This window comes from Nycticebus coucang, chromosome 5 (assembly GCF_027406575.1).
Source record: "Nycticebus coucang isolate mNycCou1 chromosome 5, mNycCou1.pri, whole genome shotgun sequence".
NCBI classification, from domain to species: Eukaryota; Metazoa; Chordata; class Mammalia; order Primates; family Lorisidae; genus Nycticebus; species Nycticebus coucang.
Window position 1 is genome coordinate 17,137,684 of NC_069784.1, and position 10,311 is coordinate 17,147,994.

Below are 10,311 nucleotides of genomic sequence, written 5' to 3' on the forward strand. Positions count from 1 at the left end.
TTATAACAGGGACTCTACCTAACAAGTGCAAACATTTCTTTGTACCCTCAAATTAACCTGAAATAAAAAATTAAATTAAAATTTAAGAAAAAAAAAAAGACGACAAAAGAAAACAGTGTTTGCAGAATGACTCAGCTACAAACATTGGCCCATTCTGGCTGCCTTTCCTAGACCGGGACTCAAGGACTTCTCTATTCAAAATAGCAGAGCAATGACCTAGAAAGTGCAGAAATCCTAGAAAAAGAAAGATAGATGGAGTCTGGACTAGTTGCGGTGGCAAGTCCATGGGAATGTCCTACTTCCCTCCGGCTCTTCAGCATCTCTCCATTTCTACAACCTGTCCTTGCTAAGTCTGGCCTTCCTCACAACCTGCTGTCCCCCAGCCTCATGCCGACTGCTGACCTCACTGAACGTGCCTCTCCCCTCCCAAAGGCTCTCCAGAAGCTTCAGATTAAAATACGGGTTCCAGGCTGAAACTGATCGCAAGCATTTGCAGGGCACACTTCAGTTTCCAGAGAGCCGACCATTAACGTGATTTCATTCTATCCTCCCAATAACTCTGTGAGATATTGTTACTCCTGTTTCACTGCTGAGAATACAGAGGCACACGAAATTAAACAGCTAGCCTTAAGTCACGCCACCGCAGGTGGTACCCACTGACTTCATTTTCCTTCCTCTTAGCACCTGGCCCCAAAACCTCAGCACAGCACTCAGCCTCCCTCCTCCCAATGCCTGATACTTTTTACTTCTGTTCCGGAGTCCTCACTTCCATTGTCTTCCATACCTGTCTCTTATCTCCCTAAACACCACACACCCCTCAACGCTGTTGCTTAACCTCCTTTTTTTTTTTTTGAGACAAAGTCTCACTATGTCACACTCGGTAGAATGCCATGGCTTCACAGCTCACAGCAACCTCCAACTCTTGGGCTTAAGCGATTCTCTTGCCTCAGCCTCCCAAGTAGGTGGGACTACAGGCGCCCACCACAATGCCCAGCTATTTTTTGGTTGTAGTTGTCATTGTTGTTTGGCAGGCCTGGCCGGGTTTGAACCCGCCAGCTCTGGTGTATATGGCTAGTGCCCTAGCTGCTGAGCTACAGGTGCCGAGCCCTAACTTCCTTCTGGAAGCCGCCTTTCAGGCTATACCACAGTATTCCAGTATTGCCCACGGCACCTCCCATCTGTCTTTCCAGCACAAAATTCCAAAAATCATACTTCCTTTGTTATTTCTAAATATAGACCACAACATTCTCTGGAACCTGTGATCAGGCCCTGGAAAGCAGAGATCACTTATTTCTAAATCATCATACACCTAGCAAAGAAGCCAGTGTAAGCGCTGACTATCACCGTGTCTGTTCCCTGATTATAATGATGACAAAGATGTCTGCATTTGCACCTCCGTTTTGAAGCTAAAGAGTCACTGGTGGCTCAAAGACTTCAGCATCGGTGGACCTGAAAATGCTAAAGACAGTTTTAAAGGGCTGGCTCTATAGAGGCAGGGTGGGGGTCACAATAATAGAAAGGAGAAAAAGCGCAAACAGAAAGGGAATGGAAACTCAAGGAGTCAGGACAGTGCAGCAGAAATGTAGAAAGAGCGTGAGCCTTGGAGTCAGGCAGGCTGGGCTTAGAATCCTTGCTTGGTCACATCATAACTCCTCCTGGGCAAGGTGCTTAACTTTTCTGCACCTCTATATCCTGAGCTTAGAAAAAATGTCAAAAACTTCACCTCAGGAGCTGGGTATGGTGGCTCACAGTGTAGCCCTGTGGCATTTTGGGAGGCCAAGGTAGGATAATCACTTAAGGCCAGGAGTTCGAGACCAGTCTGAGCAATATAGAGAGACCCTTTTCTCAAAAAAATCCAGAGATTATCCAGGCAGGCATGGTGGCCATGCCTGTAGTTTCACAGCTGTGAGCTTTGATGCGCTGTAGGCCAGGTGACAGAGTGTGAACCTCTTTAAAGGGAAAAACAAAAAAAAGTCATCTCAGAGAGTTCTCTTGAATATTAGGTGAGATCCTGGCCCATGGCAGTTGCCCTGTAAATGTCACTTCCTTTTCCTTTCTCCCTCAGAAAGAAGGATCCATTGTGATAAGAATTTCCAATAGTGCCCAAAGGCTTGGTGCTATCTATAATCAATGCAATGAAGAGGCACATTAGAAGACTCTCCCTTTTAGATGTTTTCTAATCTCTCATGAAGTTGCACATTCTCTGCAGTCACCAGCTTCAAAGGGAACATATATGCTAGGCAATCACTGTGTCCAACCCCTCTCATCCTTCAAATTATGCAAACTGAACAAGATCTTGCATCTTTAAAGGGTGAGACTCAGACTTAGGCAATCCCTTGTCTGCACTCTGGAACAATTAGGCTGCACCACTTCTAGCACCTCAGTCCACTGTCCTGGAGTGTCTGCTTAAGCATCTGCATCTCCCCTAGGCAGTGAGAGCCCCTATCACAAAGTCCAGATGTTATTGCTCCTTGATAACCTAGCATGAAGCCCACCAGACACATCGTGTTTATTAGATCACACTGAGCCATCCATCTTCTGGGCATACAGTGCTTTTGTATATATGCTACATTAAAATCCCCCCCCAAACATTTCCCAGTACTTCAAAAATTTTAAGCATTGAACATATATTATCTTTGTCCTATTACAGGGTATTCCAGAGTCGCCCCCGAAATCTCCATACATAGGGAAAATGAAAAATCATACCTAAATGTACCTTTATTTACAAAACATTCTTTATAAATATTCTGTACATGTTGGCCATTTCTTTGTAAAATTCAGTAATAAATATTTTGTAAATGAAGGTCCGTTTAGTTATAATTTCCCCTTTTCTCCATGTATGGTGACTTTGTGGGTGACTTCTGGGACAGAAGAATTAACTGTTTAAAATCAGCTTTTTAGGCCAGGAACAGTGACTCATGCCTGTAATCCTAGCACTCTGGGAGGCCGAGACAGGCGGATCACTTGAGCTCACAAGTTTAAGACCAGCCTGAGCAAGAACAAGACCCCATCTCTAAAAAAACAGCCAGGCATTGTGGCAGGGACCTGTAGTCCCAGCTACTTGGGAAGCTAAGGAAAGAGGATCACTTAAGTGTAGGAGGTTGAGGTTGCTGTGAGCTATGACACCACAGCACTCTACTGGGGGTAAGAAAGTGAGACTTGTCTCAAAAAATAAAATAAAATTAGCTTTTTTGTTCTTCTTTTGAAAGCTAAAACCTAACCACAGGAAAGGAGGTAAATAGTTTCAGAGAAATACTGGGACTAGCCTCAAATGGCTTGAAGGTTTTTATTTATTGCCATAAACTTGGGCACCCACATGCAAGGCTCAGGGAACCTTGGGTAAGGCACACACTGGATGGGACAGGGACATGGCCTGAGGGCTCCATCCTTAGTAACTCTGGTGTGAAGATAATCAGGTTGTGGGAGATGGCAGCTCTCCTGCCTCAGGTAACAAAATCAATAGTGGTGACTAAGTTATAGTAGAAGAATCTCTTAGTCTTTGAGATGCACCTCCTCTGTTCTGACACATCTCTTTCATTGCCCCTCCCCCTCCAGAGGAAATAGGAACAAGCTCAGGCAAGGGCCCTAACTGGGAACCCTTTCTTTATTGTTTAACTGATTTATCACCAGACTCTCATGAAGAAACCTGGATCCACAGTGACTCAAAACATAAATGAGCTGAGGCCATACCTAGAAAAATACTTAAGTGACAGACTCACAGTCAGTTCTTAAGAGAAAGTCAAGAAGTTCGGGCAGGTTCCTAAACTTTAAGACAGATTTCACAGAGGGCAAATACCACACCCGCCCTAAAAGGAATGGTCTTTGGAAACTGACATTCTGCTCTATCTTAACAACTCTGTGCCCTAGCACTGGTTCCTGATGTCTGGTTAAGCCTCAGTTTTCATCTTTCAAATGGAAGTAAAAAACCCTACAGTGTTGTTTATAAAGATCAGATGAGATCATGTATACTAACTACCTAGCCATGGTAGGCAAAATCCAGGCCCCACAGATGTTCCCAACTATCTCTATGGCTCTCCAAGTATCAGCCTGCACTGATCCTCAGGCCCGGCTTCTCTACCTGTCTGATCTGTGTGAGCACTTGAGTGTATGACCTCTGAGCTGGGGCAGTCCTATTAGTTAACAGATGAGGACACCAATGCAAAACCTCACATAGCTCACCACAGCCTGTAGGCAAGATCATAATCCCATGACAAGCAAGGCCATTTGAGTGTTTTCTTACTTAGACGGTCACTGGTGCCACAACACAGCCAGCATAATAGGCTGGATGGGTCTTTTAAATTGTATCATCTCTATACAATATATGAAAGAATTCTACTGATTTAATAACTAGAGTTCATTTAAAGACTAGAGAATGTTCTCTAGAGAATAAGGCTGGTTCATTTTCTATTAACTGTAGTAAAAGAAGTGAAGATAAGGTAGCACATGGCCGTAGAAATCATTGTGATTTATTAAGCACTCACTATGTGCCAGGCATTGTGCTGGGCCTTAAACATGTCTTAGTTCACATAATCAGCCCAACTGCCCAGATCCTCCCATACACTTAATCCCTAAGACAAGCCAAAAGCTGGCTGGCACAAATGAATGGCTTTAATGTCACTGTAGGATCTATCTGTGTGCCCAAACTAAATCCATTCTAAATTCCAAATGTGCTATGTGTGATTTTAAAAGACAGGTATCTCTAGAAACAAAACACAAGAGATAGAGATTAATTCTTAATTCCCCAAATCTGGAGCCATCTCACATGATAATGACTTATAATTATTATGTTTCATTTTGCTCAATCATCTGTAGAAGACAGATTGCAGGGTGGGGTGGGAGAGGTGCCTTCCAGTCCTTTCCAATGAAATGTTTCTGTGTTAGCTCAAAACAAGAAATTCTACAAGGTAAGGAAGTTAGAAATGCTTGGCTTCCTGTGGATAGATGCCAGGTGGGAGGAAATAAACAGATCTAGTTCCCACTGGATACGGATGCCCTGAAAAAGTGTTGGCTGTCATGCTGCCAAGGCGATGCCAGCCGCTTACAACGTAAATTCAGGGGGAGAAAAAAGAGGGAGACTGAGTAGTATTCGGGGAGTGGATAAGAACAAAATTCTTTAAAGGCCACTAATTCTACTTTTGTTGATAGGATATAAATTTCCACAACCAAGAGTTAAGTGGCAGTCCTAACACTTAAACGCATCAAAGTGTAGTCAGTCAGACAATTAAATGGAGCCCAAGGTGCTATTCCCTAAAATTTCACAGGTGGCTGGGAATTACAGATGCTAGAACAGAACAGAGATCACAATGGCATCCACAGACGTTATCTACTTTGGTTTTCCTAGGATTAGCCCAGGTGGCATTTTGACATTTTACTCAGTTGCTAACATTTTAAAAATTTGCAGACTTCACATAAAAATCTAGATCACTGGCTTAAAAAGGAGGAAAGAGGCAAACACTGAAGGTGTATTTTCACCTATCAACCCCCAATTCCCCATAGGTGGCCCCCAGTGCCCTCACAGTTCTCAACACCAAGGCCAGATATCAGCCACACTAATCCTCAGGACATTTTGTTACCTATCTGAATTCTGCAGGCACTGGAGGGTGTGTCCCCCAGGTGGGAGAACCCCATTGTCTTACAGACAGGAAGTTAAGGCAAAAGCCTCACATGGCTCACCTCTGCCTGTAGGCAAAGTCCCAGCACCATAACAGGCAAGGTCATTTACAAAAGGTTCCAGCTGACCTCTCTTGCCAGTGATCCAAAGGAATCTTGTGGTCCAGGCACACTAGACTGGCTGTCACACACGGTCAAAGCTCTGTTCCTTCCATCTCAAATGTCCTTCCCTGCTATCAGATTCTTGCTCATCCTTTCAGACCCAGGTTAGTGAGGTGTCCACACAGGGCTTATGTACCACAGACCTTTGAGTCCTCCAGGGCAAGTTCAATGTTAAAGTCCTCTGTTTTAGGTCATGACACATCATGAGCTCTGATTAAATTTGTTTAGAGAATTCCTTCTCAAATACATAGGTAACTGTACTCATAACATATAGTTGAATGGGAGGTGGAGAACTAGTTAAAAGTAATCGGGGTCCACAAGGAACACTCAGACTGGTGAGCCATCGAGTAAGTGATGCTGAAAACTTCCTATCAGGGACTGAAGGCAGTTCCCACCAGGCAGAGCCTTACTCCACAAGTAAGGACTGCCTGATCAATATGGCTTATGAGGTGTCAGAAGAACCCTCAATGTCCTAAATATCTTCCCCACCTGCTTGCTGAGGTATCCGAAAGTCCACTCCACAAACTTACTTGCATTAAGGCTTTGTCTGTTAAAACGCAACACCCCTTCCTCCCTCCTCCCTAAGGCAATTCTCAAGGATTAGCAGAGCTTCTGTTAATTTATCAACTATTTTAATATATCTGATGCCTTTCTCCCAGACTATCCGGGTAGTTGTGATAGAGTTAAATAGAAGTTTAAGAAGTGTAGTTGTGATAGAAGTTTCAGGAACCCTGAGTTGGGATGGCAAGTCTCCAGGAAAGCTCAGTTGTTAAGTACAAGACCTGTTGGAACCAAGGCGGCTAGGTCCAAATCCAGTTCTGCTACCTGCTAGGTGAGTGACCTTTGCCTAGCCACTTGTTTTCTATGCTTCCATTTCTTCATTTATATAGAAAACATGTTAACAAGAGGACCGGCCTCACTGGGGCACTGGAGAATTACAGGAGTCGGCAGGCATTCCAAGCGGTGCCCGACATAGAGTGAGTCCTATATAAGGAGAGTTTCTTTCTGCCGTTCCTAGGAGGGGATGCTGTGAGGTTTAACCCCCAAAGGAGGTGCTCTGGTTTCGCTGCCTGCTGCCTCCTTTCCCTATTTACCGAGGAAGCATTCAGGATCCAACGAGGATGAGCCATTTACCCAAGGCCCCTGGCCAGCGGATGGCAGAGCCAGGCCTTCCTAACCAGGGCTCCCCCTAGCACCCCCTCAACTCCCCCACGGAACTTCCTGAGGAGGAAGAAAGGAGGAGGTTGGGAGAGACCAGCACAAAGCGAGGGCACGTGTCCCTTCGGGGGATAATGGGCAAAAGCCCCAACCAGACAGAGTCAACTTGGCCTCCCCGCTCTCGGGCGCGCTGGGTGTCTAAGCAAACACCGTCCTCGACTCAGCCCGCACCACCGCGCCCGGGCGGACCCGCCGGGTCTGGCACCGCGCGGCAACTCGCTGCCCCGCCGGGAGGACGCGTCAACAGTGGGGTGGACGGGAAAAGTGACACAACCGGGCCGCGGCGCCCTCCCGCCGGCCTCCCACGCAGCGCGGGGCGGACTTCAGTCCCCAGAGGGTGAAGGTTGGGGCTGGGTGGCCGCCGTCCCCGCACTGCCCGCGAGCCCGGGGTCCCTCGCAGCGAGGCCAGGCGTCCGCCGCCGCCGTGCACTTTTCAGCAACCCGTCGGCCGCGCGGTCGCCCGGCCCGCTGCCAGGGCCCCTGTCGCCGCCGTCCCCCGGAGTTGGATGACGGAGTCTTGAAAGACTTTCACCAAATATGGGCCGGGGCTGGAAACGTCCTGCGCCGCGCGCCGCCGGAAACCTGGAGTCCTGGCAACCGTGGGGACCGCGGGCGCGCGGGCCGGGCGGCCGGCAGGGGGCGGCGGCGGAGGGCGGAGGGTGGCGGGCAGCTGGGCGCGGCCCTCCCGGCGCGGGGACCCTGCTAGCCGTCCGTCCCCGCGATGGTCCTGCGGCCCACGGAGCCTCCCCGCGCGTCCCCCACCCAGTTCCCGCCGCCGCCGCCACCGTAATCCCGGCTTCCTCTTGCTGTCCTGGAGATCACGCCAAGGGAGTGGGGGCGGGCAAAGGGAGGAGGAGAGAAACGGGCTGGCGTGGGGGCGCTAACCTGAAGCTGGCCTTTCGCTCTGTTCATTAAGATGGCTATAACAAGTGGAGTCGTGAGGCTATGAGCACAAGACAGACACACACACTCAGCATTCCAGGCACTCCTGTGGACAGGGCAGGGTCTTCAGGGTGTGATCTCGGACAGCACCATCATCATTACTTTAGGGTCTTACTAGAAATGTAATCGGAAACTTTGAGGTGCGGCCCGGCAATCAACCTTTTAAGCAGCCCTCCAGGTGACTCTGAGGCACGCCAATTTAAGAACTTTTAGGGCTAGGGCTAGGAAACCAGAGGCTCATGGTTTAGGGTTGTTATTGTTTTCAGGTGTTGCCAGACGGTGACCCCCCCCCCCCCGCTTTAGGTAACCCAGCGTTCTCTGGCAGACCTCCCCATGGCTCATCCAGAAGCCAGGAGCTGCAGGAGACAAGCGGCCCCTTCTCGCTGTGGCTTGCAGCTCACGGAAACAAGGCGGCCCGTTATTCCCTCCTGGGGCACCCTTATGGGGAGGGTAGGAGGAAAGGAGCGAAAGAGCCATGCAGAATTAGCACTCAAGCAACACTCACCCATAAACATGTGCACAATTCCCCTCCCGTCCGTTAACATGAACTGGTCTGCAGCTCTCAGCGGAGGAGGTGAGAAGGCGACAGGACGTCTGGGCTTTCTGGACCATCCTGGGGCAGGGCGTGAGGAGCCGCTGTTCCTCTAGCTAGATGTGCTTTACTAGCAGGCGCACCGAGGCATGGTACGGAAAGGCTGTGCACATAGGTTCTTCCAGCCTCCGCTCCCCATCTCCCGGCCTTGTTGCTCCAGCCTCCCACCGCCCTCCCACAACACACCCCCTGCTTTACAAGGGCAGCTGATGGTAAGGCTCTCTAAGTTTCTCCTCTGGGGCAAAGTCATCCTCCAAGATTCCCCCCAGTTGATGTCCAGAAACAAACCCACACACCCTTGTTTGAAAACTTTAATGTGATTTTTAAAGGAATCTCTGGAATGGTCGGTGTTTGAACACTGTAGCAGACTGGATCTCTTTGCCATTCCCCACCCCCAAACCCCAATAAAGGAACAAGGTACACACGGCCAGTTGGATCATCCGCTAATTTTATTTTAAATCATGATAGGCAGATTGCGTGAAAAACAAGGAATTCCAAAGAATTTCCTGCTCTGGGAATAGGAGTTAAATCTATATTTAACAACATTTGAAGCTGTCAAGAATGCTTTGTGGTTGGATAACAGAGGCAGAAAAATGTTAAAAACGCAGGCTACTGCTATACCCAAATATGGAAATATTGTTACGTCTGGTGTCTGATTCACCATCTGGAAATACTTACAGCCATGAAGTCAAATAGAAAAGACGCCACAACAGAAGCCAGGAACCTTCCTCTCCATTCTCTCTCTTCAACACCTCCTCCAACCCTGGGCTGCGCCTACTTCTCTCCTCCTCCCCACCTCAAGTCACTTCATTAAAAGGAAGCAATAATGAAACACTAAGGCAGGGGGAAAAAATGTTCCTGAGTAATAACTGATGTATCAGCTTGTGTGCTAGGGCCCAGACTTTCCTCACTCTATTTGCATGACACCTGACAATCCATTGTCTTGAGTCTCCCATCCCAACCCCTTCCAACAGAGCCTCAAAGATCCTACTCCCTCTAGCAAATTCCTCTCCATTTATGAAAGGGCACATTTGAATGAATGAAACTTAACTCTTCCCAGCAACTCTCTTCTTGGAGTGTGTTTTCATTTCAGTAGCTTCTCATTGTGCTTATCAGAGTCATTCACAGAAAAGTCAGGATTGAAGGCCTTCTTCAGCAAGACTGCTAATTTATGAATTCTAAACAGGCCTAAACATTAAAAAGGAGGAGCATGTGAAAAAGGGAGGTTGGAATAACTCCTGAACTTTTTTTTTTACTAAAATTACACAAGAAGATAGTTTTTTTTGAAACTTTCAGGAAAAATTTATCAACCACAAATGATATTAGTGATGTTCAAGTAAATTGCCTTGTGGGGATGAGGTTCAAGTAAATCGCCTGTACTGAGTGTGTTGCAGGAAGAATGGGATCTTAAAATCTGTTGACATTTTTATTACAGAATATTACATTATAAATACCTTATTTCTCTGTACTTGGAAAAAAGGGCATTGCAATTCATTTGAAATGGGAAGCTTCCAAGTGGCCCCAAGGAAAGGAAAAGTGGTCCACAAAACTTGCAGCTGTAAGGAGTCTGCTTTTTTCCAAAGATTCACTGGGCATAATGGTCCTGGAATCTGGTCTGGCCTTGCAGGTGATGATTTCAGGCCAAAATTCTCGACTGTGGACCCCTCCGCTTTTGGCGGGCTGCTTAGTTCCCCTGCCTCCTGCCTGGGGAAGAAGGCTGGGGGGTCTTACCCTGTCTCCCGCATCCGTGAGGAAGTAAAAGTCAGCCTGCCGGAGAACTCCCTGCC

At 47.6% G+C, this 10,311-nt stretch overlaps 1 long non-coding RNA gene across 1 annotated transcript in view; it reads right to left on the reverse strand.

Moving 5' to 3' along the window:
* The window catches only part of LOC128586057 (uncharacterized), a 77,463-nt gene extending 68,663 nt beyond the window's left edge, over positions 1-8,800 (reverse strand). The window contains exon 1 of the long non-coding RNA XR_008380173.1: positions 8,438-8,800. This is a non-coding gene — a long non-coding RNA (uncharacterized LOC128586057). The remainder of the gene's footprint in view (positions 1-8,437) is intronic.
* Positions 8,801-10,311: the final 1,511 nt, after the last annotated feature.